Source organism: Oryctolagus cuniculus, chromosome 6, assembly GCF_964237555.1.
Source record: "Oryctolagus cuniculus chromosome 6, mOryCun1.1, whole genome shotgun sequence".
In the NCBI taxonomy this organism is placed as follows: domain Eukaryota; kingdom Metazoa; phylum Chordata; class Mammalia; order Lagomorpha; family Leporidae; genus Oryctolagus; species Oryctolagus cuniculus.
The window spans coordinates 34,437,936-34,456,750 of record NC_091437.1 but is presented as its reverse complement, the minus strand read 5'-3'; the positions used below and the strand labels follow the sequence as shown (position 1 = coordinate 34,456,750).

The following is an 18,815-nucleotide window of genomic DNA, read 5'->3' as shown; positions in this document are numbered from 1 at the left end:
AACTGTTCCTCTTCCAATCCAGCTCTCTGCTATGGCCTGGGAAAGCAGTAGAAGATGTCCCAAGTCCTTGGGTCCCTGCACTCACATGGGAGACCTGGAAGAGGCTCCTGGCTCCCGGCTTCGGATCTGTGCAGCTCCGGCCGTTGCGGCCAATTGGGGAGTGAACCAGAGGATGGAAGACCTCTCTCTGTCTCCCTCTCACTGTCTGTAACTCTACCTCTCAAATTAAAAAAAAAAAAATCTTAAAAAAAAAAAACCTAAAACTCTGATGGCCGGTGTTGTGTTGTAGTGGGTAAAGCCGCTGCCTGTGACACCGGCATCCCATATGGGTGCCTATTCATGTACCAGCTGCTCCACTTGCAATCCAGCTCCCTGCTAATGTGCTTGGGAAAGTATCAGAGGATACTTGGGTCCCTGCACCTGCTTAAGAGACCAGGAAGAAATTTCTGGCTCCTAGTTTCAGACCAGCCCAACCTTGGCCATTGTGGTCATTTGGGGAGTGATCCAGCTGGTAAAAGATCTGTCTCTGTGTCTCTCCATTTCTCTCTGTAACTCTGCCTTTCAAATACATACATAAATATTTAAAAAGCACTCTGGGGTAAGACTGTCCCAGTCCAATACCAGCTCTGCCACTTATTGGGAAAGGTACTAGGAGTCACTCTTAAATCTCAATTTATTTGAGATGCAGAGTGACAGAGAATGAGGGAGGGAAGGAGATAGAGAGAAAGCGAGGGCTTCTGTCTTCTGGCTTATTCCCCAAATGCTTACAACAGCAAGGCCTGGGTCAGGTCAAAGCCAGAAGCCAGGAATTCCCTCCAAGTCTCCCAGGTGACTGACAGGGGCTCAAGTACTTGGGTTATTTCCCTCTGCCTTCCCAGATTTGTTAGCAGGAAACCCAGGAGCCTAGACTTGAACCAGCATTCCTATATTAGATGCTGGCATCCCAAGCTGCAGTTTAATCTGCTACACCACAACCCTGGCCCCTGCACATGGAAATTAATACTACATAGTTCAAAAATGTTGATTTGGAGGATGTTTGTCAATACACTGTGTGAAGCACATAGTACAGTGTTGTCCTTTGGACATAAAAAAAATACCAGCTTTTCACTATTTGCTTCTCTCAGCAGACCGATGGCAGCTGGGAGGGCATAAAGTATGGCCTATATTGCTAAGATCTCCAGTTACCCGATACAGACTCAGTCCTTGGTACAGGCAGGTGCATTACAGTGCTCACACAGAGAAAATAATCCCAAAGTCTTAGAGGTTCCAAAAAGTAGATGGCAGGTTCTCTTTTTGGCTCCGGGAGGGCTTTTATGCTATCTGAGTGCCTCCTGCTATCGGTCTAGAGAGAGAGCTTTTGTTTGAGCCTAGTTATGTGAAAAGCCATCAAAAGTGCTGTAAGAATCTCACTAGACTCAGCTCTCCTTTTAGACACCCTTCATAGTAATGACTGCTAGGATGTATGTTTTTGTTTTCTGCTTACAAGAAGTCCTAGGCTAATGATGAAAAGAAGCTATCTCATGGACTGGTAACCCTTGCTTGTAGCCGATGGTTTGTTCGTTGACTTCCTGTGTCTACTGAGATGGGGGATGTGATGGCAGTCTGAATGGCCGGGACAGTTAATGTAATAATGGATGGGTACAGAGCCTAAAATGGTATTTCACCAGGTGATTCCATTGCATGTACTAGGACGTCGTTGCTCTCTTAGAACAAAGCCTAGGGCAAAGCTCTTGTAAAGGGTAAGTCACTGGGACTGGCGTTGTGGCACAGCAAGTTAAACTACTGGTTGTGACACCAGCATCCCATATCAGAGTGCCAGTTTGGGTCCCAGATACCATTTCTGATCTAGCTCCCTACTAGTGCACCTGGGAAATCAGGGTAATCAAGTACTTGGGTCCCTGCCACCCATGTGGAGGACCTGGACTGATCCCTGACTTTAGCCTGGTTTAGCCCAGGCCATTGAGGCCATTTGGGGAATGAACCAGCAGATGAAAGATCTCTTTCTCTCACTCTCTCCCCCTCCTTCCTTCTTCCCTGCCTCTCTGACACTCTATCTTTCAAATAAATAAAATAAATTGTAAAAAAAAAAAAAAGAATAAATGACTGAAACACATTAGGAAGGTAGTCAACCCTAAATGCCAACACAGATAGCCCAGCTGAAGCCTAAATTGATTGCAATGGAACTTACTTTTTTCAGACATCATTCCTTGTTGGAATGGCATTGAATTTGGCCATAGCAAAAGGAACAGACATGTCCCACCATTTAATTTTCCAAGAAATCCTATAAAATGGTTAATTCCAATTATGTAGATATGGGAAAGGAGGCCTAGAGCAAAGTGTTCTGGGAAAGATGGGAACTGGGACTCAATCCCAGCCCCACTGATGTGAAACCTGCACAGGCCCTGGAGCCAGGTCTCCATTCAGCAGGGCTCTAAGACTCCTGCCTTCCTTTAGCCTTGGTTACCACCACCCTCTTCAAAACTTTGCATCAAAGACGCATTGAACACTCTTTTAGTTCTTCCTACAAACCAACAAAGCTCTCTTCTTCTCTTTTCCCTCCTTCTCTTTCTGTCTGCCTTCACCCAGCTCACCCTTTCTGGCCTCGGTTAAAGTGCCATCCCCTCAGGGTGTTTATTCCCCAAGAACTCACCACCATCACCAGATACCACTGCGTGAACCTGCTGAGTGCTCCAGTTTATGGAACCAGGACAAGTCCCATTGCCCAGGTGCCTAGGAAGGCCAAACACTGAAGCCACAGCTTTTTGCAGAAAGTTTATGCTGAGATGGCCCTGCAGGCAGTTAGAGGAATGTTCAAATTTGTCTTCCTACACAACGTTTACAAGATATATTTACTGGGAAGGGGGAAAGGAGTAGAGCTGGGACATAAGAGGTGAATGGTTAACCAAAAAAGGGGAGTTCTTGGGGCCACCTTTGTGGCATAGTGGGTAATGCACTGCCTGTCTCACAGACATCCTATATGGGTGCCAGTCCGAGTCCTGGTTGCTCCAGTTCCAATCCAGTTCCCTGCCAAAGGCCTGGGAAAAGTAACAGAAGATGATCCAAGTGCTTAGCCCCCTGCTGCCCATGTGGGAGACCTGGAAAAGACTCCTGGCTTTAGTTTGGCCCAGCTCTGGCTGTTGCAACCATCTGGGGAGTGAACCAGCAAACAGAAGATCTCTCTCTCTCTCTCTCTCTCTTTCTCTCTCTTCCGCTCTCTTTCTCTCTCTTCCTCTCTCTTTCTCTGTATATGTGTGTGTGTGTAACTCTGATTTTCAGAAAAATAAACACATCTTTAAAAAAATAGAAAGGTGAGTTCTGGTACTTTCACACAAGTTTGTCAGCTACACGCCTCTTTGTATATCACATGGTCAAAAATTGGTCTCCTTAGCATACTTGGTTTGTTAAGGAACATAGATTTTTGTCCTGAAACATCTTAAGTTCATCCAGCCATCAGTGGAATGTGTGCCATTTGCTGTCCTATGATTCAGATTGGCTTCAACCAGTCCTTTCTCCAAGTCTCAACAAAATACCTGCAAGCTAAGGTCCAGGTTTTGGTTTGTTCCATTTGTTCACTCCATAGGGCTTGGTTACCCTGAGCTCCTTGGCTTTCCCCCATGTCAGCATGGATCATTTGGCATAGTTATATCTTGTGCAAAGATCTGCATCCTGCACTAGGCTATATAGTACTGCACCATCAGTGACATAGCTTACAAACAACAGACATTGGCTTCTTATGACCCCAGAGGCTGGGAACTCCAGGATCGAGATGCTGCAGATTTGGTGTCTGCACAGTGCCTTCCAGTGTGTCTTCACACAGTGCAAAGGGGTGAGGATCTCTGCGGAGCCTCTTCTTTTTCCTATGAACAGGCTCTCCCTACCTACGTACACGCGTACCAATTGGAGATCTCAAAGAGCATGCTTCACATTTTGGATAATAGTTACCTGGCTCACCTCCACACTACCTTTTACTCTTAAAACAAAAGTTTGTTCTCTGATTCCTTCTTGGAGTTGACAAAATAGAATCCACCTTTCAAATATTTAGTTTTAAAATGTGAGCTACAGCTAAGCATAGAGAAGTGGCATGTACGTTCTTCAAGGTCAAAGCCTACCCGTACTCCTATGCACACTTTTGTATTTCCGCCTGTGAAAAGCTACCTCTTCTAATCCCAGGGCACCTCCGAGCTTCTGTTTGTCACAGTGGGCCGCACGCGCTTGCCTGTGTTTCATGTTCCTGCTTTCTGGATGCTTGGTAATCTGCCTCAAGTGGAAAGTTCAGAACAAAACAAAGCAGTCATTAATAGTATCACAAGTGAGGCTCATAATAGGTTTTGTTTTCTCTTTTGTGTTTGCCCAGAATCAGGCACCCTAGCCAAAATACTTATCTGCTAGATAATGGGAGGAAAAACTTCCAAGCAATCATAAAAACTTCTTTTCATTTTTAAACAAAATAATGAAGGCTCAGTGCTGACCGGCTCCCTGCTTCAAGGGGTTGGGCTCCCTGGATACAGTCTTTGTGCTATTCTACTTAATCAAAGAGCAGCTTGGGCATCTGTCCAGGGTACTCCTCTAGGATCTAATATGTTAATTGAAAAAAAAACTTAGGAAATAACTTCACAAGGAAACAGTCCATCCTGCTGGAAACACATGGGGTTACTTTCCAGTGCCTTTTACTTGAGACTTCAGGTACAGAAGAAAAGAATGATACTTTAAAAATCAGAATTTCCTAATGAGCAAATAGAATTAGTTACAATTCCAAAGTGGAAGGCAACCAGGTTTGATTCTACCAGCATTCTATAACATTCCCATGTGGACATTTTAACAGGCTTAAAGCTGTGACAGGGAAAGAACACTTTTCCTAGGATTTCCTTCCAGATTCTCCGTGGCTTTTATCCTACCTCTACCACTGAGTCTCTGAGGGCTCAACCTGCCCTCTTCCTAAGGGGGTCTTCCTGAAACAATCCAGTGGGAGGTATTTGTTGGTTAGTTTTTCTTTTCTTACTACTCTGTGACCTTGTGTATCGTAATCACAAAATAGGACCTGCATGAACAAACACTCAGCTGGGAGGAGAGGATTCAGCCTGTACTGTTGGGCTCTTTGGTTCTTCATGCCATCTATTGTCCAAAGATTTGATGTCTTGGGTAATTCAATTTATCCCTTAAAACCAGAATAGAAAACCAAGGGACAGATTAATAACTTCATAAGCTCTCGAGCACAAAAGGACTTGAATTTGAGAATCCCAGTTCCAGGGAGACGATTTTGAACTAGTATTAGAAGACAAAAAAGGGGCTGGCACTGTGGCATAGCAGGTAAAGCTACCACCTGCAGGGCCGGCATCCCATATGGGCACCAGTTCAAGTCCCAGCTGCTCCACTTCCTATCTAGCTCTCTGCTATGGCCTGGGAAAGCAGTGGAAGATGGCCCAGGACCTTGGGCCCCTGCACCCATGTAGGAGACCCAGAAGAAGCTCCTGGTTCCTGGCTTCGGATCAACGCAGCTCCAGCCGTTGCGGCCAGTTGGGGAGTGAACCAGTGAATGGAAGACCCCTCTCTCTCTCTCTGCCTCTCCTCTCTCTGTGTAATTCTTATTTTCAAGTAAATAATCTTTGGGGAAAAAAAAAAGACAACAAAATTAGGTTTGGTGAGGTATGAATATTTACTGACTTAGTAGATTGAGCCATTCTAAACTATTTAACACAACTACACTAAAGAGGGCCCAAAGAGTTTGTAATTCCCCTCATACCTGGGGAAGAATGACAGGAAGAGCTCCAGGTGGCTACTAGTGATCAGACCTAGAAATGTTGCTGCAGGCTGTGGGAAAGAGTTTGGATCATTGCGCTCACACACACACATGCATGTCCACACACACATGTGTACCCACGCCTGCACCCAAATGTCCGATTCTCTAACTTCTTTGTTAGTCATTGAGATCAATTATAGTCTAAATTGAACATTTAGAGAAAAAATTTCTTTATAGTTAGTCATTAAGATAATAAAGACATGTTTTTCATGTATAGTCAATTTATGATATAGAAAGAACAGGATAGAGTGGGGCAAATTCACACCCACCGAGAATTCTCAAACCTCTCTGTGGACTATTTCAATCCATTCTGTCATCCACCCAGGCTTTTCCCACACCTGCTAATAAGAAGCTAAATGTGGCCTGAATTTTCTCCCTGATGCCTCTTGGTTACCTTCTGCTAGAATTGCTAGGAATAATGAAATGCCTCAAAAGTCAAGAATTTGAGAAAAGACCAAATAAATCCTTGCAGAAAAACAACCCCTGAATCCTGGAATCGGTGCCATGGAGTGTCCTTGACTGAGTAGATCAGTCGAGAAAGCAATGCTCTTTTAGAAAGGATAGATTATTGAGAAAAAAAAGTAACATTTCTGGAGAATTCCAAAGAGGCCCGTTGTGAGCCAGCATTCTCAAATTTTTTCTCTACACTGCAAGGAGCTCAGAAAGTCCTTTACCTCCATTTTCCACTGTGCAGCAGGGGCATAATAGACAGGTTGCGTCTGTATTTTCAACATTAAGATAGGAAACAAAGGCACACACACATTAAAGATTTTCATCACATTGCTGCTTGGCAATGTATTCTTGCAAAAAGCTCTGGTTTGGATTACAGAGATATCGCTTTCTCCTCCTCTCATTTCTAGTCATTGAGGAGAGCACTGAAAAAAATTATCCTTGGTATAACAGGGAACAAAATTTTCAGGCTAGTTTGGCAAAGTCAGATAAATACCAATGAGCATTTATTTACATTCACTGGACATGCAGAGAGGGTTTTATGTCTGGAAATGAACTTAATTATGGTATGGTAAGCATTTGAGCTTTGACAAGTTAAAAGCAATAGCATGTGGCATTTGCTAGGATTTCTCTGGATGTTTGGATAGCCCAAAAGATTGGTCTCTGATGTCCAAAGAGAGAAAAGTGGGGAGCAAATACATACAAGAGAAATTTTAGACTAACATGTCAACTAAGACAGATGAGCCTGGGCTTCGACAAGAGTAAGGGCACAGCAGGCAGAGGAAACCACAGTGTGGTCCTTCGCTGCATCCTGAGATCACATCCCTTTGTCCTCTGAGCTGGCTGTAACCCCCTTGCCCTGTGTGTGGGTAGTGGAAAACAAAGATCACTCCCTCGACCTGGGACCCCTCTCCTCCACACCCCTGAGCCACTGTCAGAATCCCTCCAGGACTCAGCTCCTCCGCACCATCACCAGCAATAGGGTTATAGACTGAGGGGTCATCCCGCACGTGAATGCTCAGAGGTAGTACTGGTATTTAAAGCTCTCTAGATAGTGTTATTCTCCTGTACCCGCCATGGCCAGCCGCTCTTCCTCAAGTCCAGAATCAGCCACACTTTTTTGCCTCTTTGCAGCTCTGTCCTTGTTCCTTCTTCCCGCCAGGAGGTTCCTCCAGGAGGCTGCCTGCTTGTCTGGCTCCTCACTGTTCAGCTCCCAGCAAGAACAGCCTCTCTGAGAAGCTTCTGGATTGGCCAGTCTCAAGCTGCCCTCCATCCCCCTCTTGTAGCTTCTACCTCCAGTGGATTTTCTTCACGGGAAACTGTTTATCTGTTAGTTTATGTGTTTCCAGTCTACCTCCTGCCAATGGAACTGCAGTCCCATCAGGAGCTCCAGTATCTGGGATGGAACCGGGTGGATCGCAGGAACTCAGTTTTGTGGTTTAAAAAAAATGATACGTATACTGGCGATGTCGTAGACACTGTTTACTTACATTAATTTATGTAATCCTAACCCAAATCCTGTAATATAGATAACATCCTCATTTTGAAGATACACGAGTTAAGGCTTAGATACAGAAATCACCCTTGTAAATGACAAAGCCAAGATGCAATCCCAGGCAGTTTAGCTCCAAAACCCACACTCATAACTACTGCTCATTTCACTTACACATTTTGGTATGCAACCATTTTTTAAAATGTAAGTTTTTGCCAAAATAAACAATAAAGCTTGTCTTTAGCCTGCAGGACTTCTCAAAACTGTTTTTTAAAGATTTATGTATTTATTTGAAAGACAGAGTTACAGAGAGGTGGGGTGCGGGGGACGGAGAGAGAATTTTCCATCCACTGTTCCACTCTCCAAATGGCCACAACAACCATGGCCGGGCCAGGACCAAAGCTATGAGCCTAGAGCTTCATCCAGGTCTCCTAGTGGAGTTGCAGGTCCCAAGCCCTTGAGCCATCTTCTTCTGCCTTCCCAGGTGCATTAGTAGGGAGCTGGATAGGAAGTGGAGCAGCTGGGATTTGAACCGAGGTACATATGGGATGCCAGAGCCATAACAGAAGCTTAATTTGCTGCTCCACAGTGCTGACCCCTTCTCAGAACTGCACATGCTCCTCTGATACTATTGCCTAGTAAACAGCCTATAATAAACCCCAGGACTCACAACAATGGTTATATTTGTCATTTCCTGATTCTATATTTCTTTCTTTTCTTTTATTCGTTCTTTTCCTTTGTCAGGGACTCTTCTTTTTCTTGGAGATGCTTTGATGTTTCTTCAAACTATGCTTCTCTGAAGTTTCTTTGGGAACCGTTCTCACATTCGGTCTCTGTTTTCCAAAACACCCAACTACTCATTCAGCAAATGCTTTTAGAATGCCTATTAGATGCCATGCATTGTTTGAGAAACTGTGAAGTGATATGTCAGTGAGCAAAGTAAAAATCTCCACCCCTTTTGAGCTATATTCTTAGGAGGAAACAACTAAGTATAACATATAAATCACATAACATGGTGGAAGATGGTATGTTGTAGACATAGCAGGTGGTGGGAACGGATGAGTGGGATGCACGTGGAGGCGTGCTACAGTGGCAGTGAGGGAGATGCAGATGGGAAGGGCAAGCTGGCAGCTGGAGATAGGGTGGTGGTCATGGAGAAGCTGGCATTTGGGCACAGACATGAAGGAGGTAAGAGAATTAGCCTCATGGGTATCTGAAAGAATAGTTCCGGAAAAGGAAGCAACCAATGCAAAGGCCCAAAAGGCTGACCTATCATTTTCCAGCAGCATCAAGACGGTCAGTGTGGCTGGCAGGGGGCAAGAGGAAGTGTAGCAAAGGGTAAGTGAAGTAGGGGCCAGTGCTGTGCAGCAGATGAAGCCCCCACTTGGCGTGCCTGCATCCCATATCAGAGTACCTGGGATACAGCCCCATCTCCACTTCTGGTCCAACTTCCTGCTAACGTGCACCCTGAGAAGCAGCCGATAGGGCTGAATACTTGGATCCCTGGCACCCACGCGAGAGACTTCGATGGAGTTCCTGGCTTCGGCCTGACCCAGCCCTGTCTGTTGGAGGCATTCAGGGAGTGAACCACTGGGTAGAAGCTATTTTTCTCTCTCTCCCTCTCTCAACCCTCCCGCCCTTCTGACCTTCTTTCTGTTGCTCTGCCTTTCAAATAAATAAAAATAAGTGAACTTCGGGGTGGGTTTCATTGTGCAGAAGGTTAAGCCACCGTTTCAGACATATGCATCTCATATCAGAGTGCTGGGTTTGAGTCCTGGCTGCTCGGCACTTCCAGTCTAGCTTCCTGCTAATGTGCCTGAGAAGCAGCAGATGATAGCCCAAGTCCTTGGGTTCTTGCCACCGAATAGGAGACCCAGATAAAGTTTAGGACTCCTTACTTCAGCATGTCATGGCTTCCTAGAATTCTGTTTGTGTAGGCTTCTGAGGCCAGGCCTGGGGGTGGTGGGAAGAAGGTCACAACAGTTAGTGATGTCTACCGCTGCTGGGGAGCATGGAGAGGCAGCAAGCAGAACCAAGACAGATGCTTGCCATTCCCTGCCCTGAGAAGAGCTCCTGAGACCCAGGGTAGGTAGCAAGGGTGTTGGGAGAGCTCACCCATGGTTCCAACTTGCTGCCAGTCAGCGTGTGTGGTTATACGCACGTTACTGGAGTTATCTTCCACGCAGAAGAAACATTGTGTGGCTTTTGAGCCATCAATATGTGTTGGACTGAAGTGTGTAAATGGAGGCTTATGAAGGATGAAAACAGATCTTAAAAAAAAAGCCCTTCAGAGCAGCTGCTGGTCATCACGGCTCGCCCTGCCTAGGTAGAAGCCACAGCTGTTGGAAGGCAGATGAGAGAAGTCGGAGGCCAGGACACCGCAGATTCTTAGAGATCCCATGCAAAGTTCCAGGGGTGGCTTGTAAATTGTCAACACTTCTGAGATTGCTGTATACTTTTCATTGGCTTCCAGGGCAGGAAATGCTTATTCTCTGTATTTTTTTCCAGCCTGATGGTTGCACTTTAGAGGAAACCTTTACCCAGTCTTCTCACAGAGCCATAGATAAAAATTCTCAGAATATCTGGGTGCAAGTAGCGGCTCTGCTTGTGGCTGTCAGCTTCTTGCTGATATGCACTTTGGGAGGTGGCAGGTGATAGTTCAGACACTTGGGTCGCTGCCTCCCACATGCAAGACAGACCTGGACTGAGTTCCTGGCTCCTGGCTTCCACCTGGCTCAACCCCAGTTACTGTGGGCATTTGAGGAATTTGGCAGTGAAGGGAAGCTCTCTCTCTCTCTCTCCAGATGGAACACCTCTCACCTCTCTCTCTCTCTCTCTCTCTGCCTCTGCCTCTCTGTAACTTTGCCTTTCAAACAAATAAATGAATCTTTAGAAAGAAAAGAAACACTTCAGGAAATGCTGCCCATATGGGTAGCACAGATCCACGGGAAACAATGAGGAACACAGCAAGTGATGGACGTGTAGGTTCATATAAAAGGCTCCATAATATGCTTTTTTTTGACAGGCAGAGTGGACAGTGAGAGAGAGACAGAGAGAAAGGTCTTCCTTTGCCGTTGGTTCACCCTCCAATGGCTGCCGTGGCCGGCGTGCTGCGGCCAGCACACCGCGCTGATCCAAAGGCAGGAGCCAGGTGCTTCTCCTGGTCTCCCATGGGGTGCAGGGCCCAAACACTTGGGCCATCCTCCACTGCACTCCCTGGCCACAGCAGAGAGCTGGCCTGGAAGAGGGGCAACCGGGACAGAATCCGGCGCCCCGACCAGGACTAGAACCCGGTGTGCCGGCGCCGCTAGGCGGAGGATTAGCCTATTGAGCTGCGGTACCGGCCTTCCATAATATACTTTTTATCATTTTCCCCAACTTCTTTAAAAAACATAGGACTATATGAAACAATCACTTTAACACTATATTTTTGGGTTTATGACATATATAGATTTAATGAATATGCACAAATAACAAAGGAAGAAGGACGGGATGGAATTACATTGGAGCAAAGTTTGTGTATCTCCTGGAATTATATTAGTATTGATCAGAAGATTGCAATATATTAAAATGCATAGTGTAATCCTAGTAAGAACTTAGCACACACAAAAAACTCAATCAAGGGATAGGCATTTCATGTAGCAGTTAAAATGCTTGCATCCCATATCTGAGTGCTTGGGATCAGTACTCACCTGCAGCTCCTGATTCCAGCTACCTGCTAACATAGACCCTGGGAGGCAACAGATGGGACATAAGTAATTGAATCCCTGCTACCCATGTGGGAGATCTAGATTGAGTTCCCAGGGCCTGTTGCAGGCACCTGGGCAGTGAACCAGCATATGGGAGCTCTCTCTGTCTCTCTGCCTGTCAAGTGTGTGTGTGGTCAAGAGGCGAATTGAAATGTCATCCTAAGATATTTTTGAACACAAAGAAGGCAGTCAAGGGGGAAAAATAATAAAGAAAGAAAATCTAAGGCAGGCCTTGAGTAGATTTTCTATTCCTTTTGCCCTTCTGTGATTTTAGTAAAGACGAAATTAAAAATCTGTAATAAGCGTGATGGTCTACATACTTATGGACCCAATGCAAAGCGAAAATGGAGACTCCCTTATTCAAAAAGAATTTCAGATTTCAAGATGATGCCAGCAGATTATGAACCCCACCAAGGGGCCTATGTGACTGCACAGATTGCCCACCCATGAAGCTGGCCCTAATAACAAGCAGTGGATGACGGCATCCCGTTTCCTCATTCTCTGTATGAACCGCCTTTGGGCATTCTGGGGCTTCTGTTCCAGTCTCTCCCTGTTCTCTCTTTTCCCATCTTTGTATCCCAAATCTCCAGCTTTTGGGAAGAGCCAGCCTTCACAGCTAGAAGTCCAAGAGCCCACATCAAAGCTGTCATACCAATATGAGGCAGCTGCAGTTACACTTGGCTGCAGACCGTTTTGCAGTAAAATCTTAAATTCTTGTGGCACACCGGTTTAAGCCACTACTTGCGATGCCAGCATCCCATATCAGAGAGCTTGCTGGACTGCGGGCTGCTCTGCTTCCAATCCAGCTTCCCGCTAATGTGCTGGAAAAGCAACAGATTCTTGGGCCCCTGCCACCCATGTGGGAGACTCAAATGGAGTTCCTAACTCCTGGTTTTGGCCTGGCCCAGCCCTAGCTGTTGCAGCCCATTAGGGAGTGAACCCGGAGATGTAAGATCTGTGTGTGTATGTGTGTGTTTCCCTCCCTGTCACTCTGTCTTTCAAATAAGCAAACAAAAAATACATCTTTTAAGAAACATTTTTTAAAATCCCATAATTCGGCTGGTGCCGTGGCTCAATAGGTTAATCTGCCTTGCAGCGCCAGCACACCGGGTTCTAGTCCTGGTCGGGGTGCCGGATTCTGTCCCAGTTGCCCCTCTTCCAGGCCAGCTCTCTGCTGTGGCCAGGGAGTGCAGTGGAGGATGGCCCAAGTGCTTGGGCCCTGCACCCCATGGGAGACCAGGAGAAGCACCTGGCTCCTGCCATCAGATCAGCGCGGTGCGCTGGCCGCGGCTGCCATTGGAGGGTGAACCAAAGGCAAAAGGAAGACCTTTCTCTCTGTCTCTCTCTCTCACTATCCACTCTGCCTGTCAAAAAAAAAAAAATTCTCTTATTTATGCTGGCATTGTGGTTTCCATGGCCATTTGTCCTTTAAGCAAAGGGAGTCTCAGAGAAGAAGATGATTCTGGTATTTATTAATGCACTTGAAAATGTTCAATGTGTGTGAAACCCAAGAAGGGTCTGTGCTGGGGTGAGCTGATTTGTTAGGATGACATTACTTCTTGATCCAATCAGGTAGTGATCTCATCATGTCTTCACAATTAGGCTTTATGACTATCATAGAAAGAATTGACGGGAACGTAGTTCACTAGCATCGAACACATTGGATAGCACTCTGTGAGATCATGGCCCTAAATCAAGCCAGTTCTACTCAGGCTTTGACAGGTAAGGTTCAGGACAAGCTGGCAAATGGTTTCCACTGGTTCTTCAGAACAATGTAATAATTGGCTTTCTAGGGAGTGGAGTGGGGGGAGAGTGGAATTTAAATATGATGATATGCATGAAATAATCAAAATTGCCATCCATGTGTATTAAAAATCTTCTGTTTCAAGTCTCAGAAAATATGGGTTCAAATTGGCCTCATTAAAAAAGGAAATTTCTCATGTAACTTGAAAAATCCAGAAATAGTCCAATCTTTGTAGCAAGTTTTGATTAAGTGGCTCATTGAAAGCAATTTTGCTCCATTTTTCTCCTTGGCCTGTTCAGTGTCATGATTAATTCTAAAGCCGGATTCCTTCATAGTTCCAAAATGATTTCTGGCACCTTCTGAATATTTCTAGTTCTACATGAATGTAAAACAAGGAGAATCTCTTTCCTGAAATCTGAGTCAGAAAATATTTTTTTTACCCAGAATTCCTAACAAACATGCCTTTGTATCTCATTGGCCCAAATAGAGTCTTCTGATGTGAGCTAATCCCTATAACAAGGCCAATGGGCTATGCTGATTGGCTTCAAGTAGCCAGGGTTCTACTCGAAGGCTGAGAGTAGCGTGTGCTTCCTCCAAGCACCTGGACTCTATGGTAGAGGAAGACATCAGGATGGAAAGAAAAGGCCATGTGCTGGGTGGGAGTGGGCAAGAGCCCACTACCTCAGCAGTAGGAAACACTGGCCATTGTGAAGTCAGTGGCCAGCAAGCCCGGGGCTCCCGGCCCCGTGTGACTGAGGCCAGGATGTTGAAGGGAGCGGGAAGGTGGTGCCGAGAACACGGGGCTGCCTCCTTCCATCCTGCTTGCAGCCCACCATGTGAGGAACACCAGCACAGATGAGAGCCCAGCGAATGTGCTCCACTGTGACTCTCATCCGGGCAGACACTGAACTTGGAGGTAGAGTCTTGGAGAGGTGTTTATTTTCGGATAGAAGAAAGGTAAGGGGAGGCTCTGTTGACATTTTTTGGGTACCAGTAGTAATAATAACCCTTGATAGCAGACACGCCTGGGAAAAAACATGTAAGACAGCAGGAGCAGCCAAGTTTTTACTATACCAAGGGAGTTCAGGCATGAATTGATATTAAGGTATTCATTCCGGCAACATTTATCAATATCTGCTGTGTACTTGACCCCGGCCTAGGTACTGCATGGGAGAGGCAGAGTTCGGCATCGTATTTTAGACCTCAGCTCTGGAATCTCTCCAAACCAGGAATGAATCCCAGCTCTGTCACTCAACCTCTTTGAGCCTTGGTAGCCACATACACAAGGTGAGGCTCTATCTACCGCTAGTGGCTTTTGTGGATAGTAAATGATAAAACTTAAAACACTAAAAGTTAAATAGGTGAAATCACTTGTCCAAATAACCGGGGACACAGAGTCACAAGGAAGGGAGAGCATCTTCATGAAAACTATGCCTATTGTTATCGGTCGCTGTCCTGAAGACTAGCGAGGCGTGGTTTCTGTTGTTACGGTGCCTGGCGAGGGGAGAAGGTACACAGCGCATGCAGGTGATGATCGTCAGAAGAAAATTCGAGATGAAATGACACGAGAGTTCACAAGGAGATGAAATTTGTCTGTGTTGGGAGCTGAGAAGCCTCACCAACATGCGTTTCACATATAGAAGCATGCGGGATCATGTTTAACTTCAGTTGACATGTGTTGAGTCTTTTCTTTCTTTTTTTGAAGAAGGCAAATCTTGAGCGTCAGTGCAGAGGTTGGAAGAGAAAGATAGGTGAACCACGCTGACCCTTGCGAGACAGGGCTCTCTAGAGAGGCTGGCTGCCGGACGTCCCTGCTGCTCCCACTTGCCTAGCATGCGCGATGAGAGCCTTGTTGCCCATCCACGTGCAAAAGGAGTTGCCTTGATTCATGGTTTAGTCGGGGCTATTAGAGTGCGCTCCCAAAGGCATTTGATAATCTGTTTAACTGAGCACAGTCATTTGTCTTGTTTGCCGACTACTTAGCAGATGGATTTGTGATTTTGGTAATTACTGTATGAACGTTAATAAGACATGATATCTTTTATTAATTAGTACTTTACAGGGTTTGTTTTTCAAAACAGCAAAAACTAGATGGTTTACAAATATTAACAAGTCACTCGTATTGGTTTACTAAAACTAGCATTTGGAGTCAGTACGGCTCGGAATGTTGCATTCACTCTCGTCACTCTGTAATGTTTTACTCAAGAACAAAGGCCTGAGCCAGCGTATTGTACTCTGTACCCAAGAAAAGGCTAATTTTGTCTGTTCTGACACAGAAACTATTTAATTTAGAAAAGCACTCATTTACACATTTTCCATTTTAATTCTCTCCTTGGAGTGATTTTGCTGGAACAGGATGCATACTTGGGGAGAATTAAGTTATGTCGGAAGAATAATTTTCCGATAGAATTAAATGACATGTGGACCTGTTTTTCAGAAGAGGATGGATACTGCAGATGTATCTATGCCCCCCCCCCCGCCCCCGACACAATAGACACAGCCCATAGCATGATAGGATGTCGCAGGGCACTGGAGGTCCAGAGCAGGGAGGTGGGAGCTTCGCCCTGCTCTGTGGTTCTCTCTCCTGGGCCTGCTGCTTCTTCCTCGCACGCACTCACCAGCAGGCCGCTGTGAAAGCCTCTTCTTCAGAGGCCTCTTCTTCCTGCTGTGTAGGAGAAAACAGCTGTTCGGCCGAGGTAGCTCAGTCCCGAGTACTTCTGCACAAAACAGGCGTGGTCCTCCGTGCCTCTCAGGAGGGAAGGATTTTCTTGAAAGCTCCAGACCCCTTGGTGCCTTGAACTGCCTGCACATTGCATTGTTGACAGCTTCCACAGACATCTCGTGAGCAACCACTCTGTGCCTCACACTTTGTGAGATCAGATAAAGGCTTTATGGTGGGCAGTGAAGACAGCCTGAGCCACAGGGGCTTTGCAGCCAATTGCAGGAGCAAAACCCTGCCAATTTGCTCCGTGCCACTACACACAAAACAGCAAATGGACTCAAAGGAAGAGACAGCTAATCTTTTTGTTTTTTTATGCTATTCAGCCACCTTTTCAGAAACCCAAATAATCCCTAATAATTACTGTACTCTTCATTTTGCTGTTCATTATGTAGCAGACATTAAATACTTTGCATGCGTTTTCTCACTTCTTGCAAAACTATCTCTGATAATTACTTGTACAAGTGTCTGCCAGCCCATTTTGTAGATGAGAAAATTCAGGACTAAGGTGTTAAGTCATTGATCAAAGATCACACAGCTATTTAGAGGCAGGGCCGTATCAGGGGATGCCATTGTGTACGAACTGGTATAAGTTAAATTTTCAAACCAGTCTTTAATTCAGTGGCCAACGTTGTCTTGTTCCAAACCACAAAGTTGGGAAGGGTGAAGCTTTTTCACCTGTAGAGTCGCTGTTTCTGATGTAGTGTGCAGATGAAACATTGGGCTTCTCACCCCGCCCCGTAGCAAGGGTCTGCAGCTCTGTGTGGGCTGTCCGTGGAGACGTCTTTGCAAGCAGTGTCCAGGTGGGACAGGTGAGTTTCACAGTAGCCGCCTAGCCACAGGATGCGTGCGCACGGTGGGCTGGTGCTGCTCCCAAGCAGGCATCATCGGTGTGGGAGAGCGAGCCAGTAGACAATGCAGCACGTCTCAGCGGGGGGCTCTGTTGCTCTGGCACTGTCTTCGTTGCCTGGGAAACCTCTCACAGAATGTGAGAAACTCACTTTCTCTTTTTTCATGTGTGTCAGTGGGAAAGACTAAAAGTGGCAGCAATGGGTTGCCTGTAAGCCGCTGCCACCTGTAGTACAGACGGCATCTGTATGGTGCCAGGTACATCATCAGGCCAGGGTGCAGAGAGATACAAACGCACCCACCTCCTTTTATGTTGCTCTGAAATCAGATCAGGGATCACATCCTTGAGTCACTTCAGCCATTTTGTTTTTACTAAATTTTTCTCTAAGATGGCTATTCTGTAGTAATTGTCCTTATTTTTTTCTGTGATACTTGCAAGAATTTTTGAAATGCAGTGCTGAGGAGTGGTTGTGAGTGGGGATTTTGAAATCAATCTCGGTTTTCATAGCTTGGCTTCACTGTTTGTTAACTATGTGTCCTTGGGCAAGTTATCTAACCCCTCTTAACCTGGTTCCTCATCCAAGAAATGGGAATACTCATCTATAGATTTCTGTCCATAGTTGATTTCCTTTCATTTACTCAATGTCTACTCAGGAGTCAGGCGTTCAGCTAGCTGCTAGTAAAACAACTGTGAATTGGAGGGCATGGTGCCAGCCCTCACAAAGGTTAAATCTAGCAGAAAAAAGGTGCATATTTACATAGTCATTTCAGTGGTTGAGTGTTAAAAAAAAGTAGGCTGAACCATGGAAGCAAACAAGAGGGAACCCTGCCTGGTTCAGGGGGTTGGGGACAGTCTCTCTAAGAGGAAAAATACACATGTTAGAGTCTAGAGGGGAGTAAGGAGTTGAACAGGTGAAAAGAGGAGGCAATGTGATTACAAGGAAGCATATTAGAGGACCATGGACAAGAGAAAGGACAAAATACGGGAGGAGACAAAAGTGTTTGAGTGTAAATAAAACCTGACCGCTCCAGACAGGGGAGAGTGGTGTAAGATGAAGTTGAGAAAGAGGCAGAAGTTCATGGAGTCTTAGAAAGTAGGTGAGACATTTGACATAATCCTGAAGGCAGCGGGGAACCAGGGAACCCTTGAAGGATGTTAATGGCAGTGCCACGTGGAGGGCTTGGTAAGAATGAGCACAATAATATACACAAAAGATTAGCATAGCGTTCTGACCTGCTCACCTCTCTATTAATGGTGAGAGTGGTCATCATCATCACCCCCACCATCAAAGGCAAAAGTCCCACCCTGTACTGTAGAGACTTGAGGTGCTTTGTTACAGTGGGAACACGTAGATTCCCGACGACTGGTGCAATCATTCTCATCAACTTACAGAGGGAGGGTGCAGAGCCCAAGGCGTTGCCTCTCATATATATTCCTCCACCTTTTCCTGCTCCTCTGCCTCACTCCCTCCTCACCGAGTTCACACACTTGTTAAGCAGTGAAGTCATAATTCTTTCTGGCAGTTCTGTCATTTTCATAATGGATCCCTTGCTGGAGCCTAAACATACAAAAATGCAGGTGGACTAGATTGTATGTTTTCAAGGGAAGCCAGAGTTAGGGGTGGGAGTGTACAAACGTTCCAAAACATGAAGCTAGGCTGCACAATGACAGGTATCCATCCGTGCTGGAGGTGCATAGCCTTTGTTTTATCTGGGGTGGGATTTTGATCTCTCAGCACTTTATTATCAAATATTCTACATCCTTGGATAGTAAACATCACAACAGGATTCAGCAGAAACTGAGCAAAGTACAACTTGCCACATGAGCTAATTAGACTATTTCCTTTTCTTTCTTCCTCATATTCTGCTACATTTAGATTATGAAATCAGATTGACTAAAGAGTTGAAATGGTTGACTTTGGCAGTCATTGTGTATAGAACATTGACTGGGATCCAGGTAACGTTTGTTTGTTTGTTTGTTTATAATCTAGTTTGTTTATAAAAAAATGTGAAGA

The 18,815-nt window shown here is 45.5% G+C and overlaps 1 protein-coding gene across 16 annotated transcripts in view; it reads left to right on the top strand.

Annotated features, from left to right (window-relative positions):
* The window catches only part of PPP2R2B (protein phosphatase 2 regulatory subunit Bbeta), a 487,122-nt gene that overhangs the window by 132,464 nt on the left and 335,843 nt on the right, over window positions 1-18,815 (top strand). For 2 of the 16 annotated variants that reach the window (XM_051843267.2, XM_051843265.2), the window contains exons 1-2: window positions 13,752-14,189; window positions 14,393-14,519. The exons of 5 other annotated variants lie outside the window; for them this stretch is intronic. The gene's annotated coding sequence lies outside the window, so the exon portion shown is untranslated. Of the gene's footprint in view, window positions 1-13,116; window positions 13,211-13,751; window positions 14,190-14,392; window positions 14,520-18,815 lie in introns of those variants that run through there. 9 more of the 16 variants (XM_051843275.2, XM_051843274.2, XM_051843281.2 and 6 more) reach the window with 8 other exon arrangements.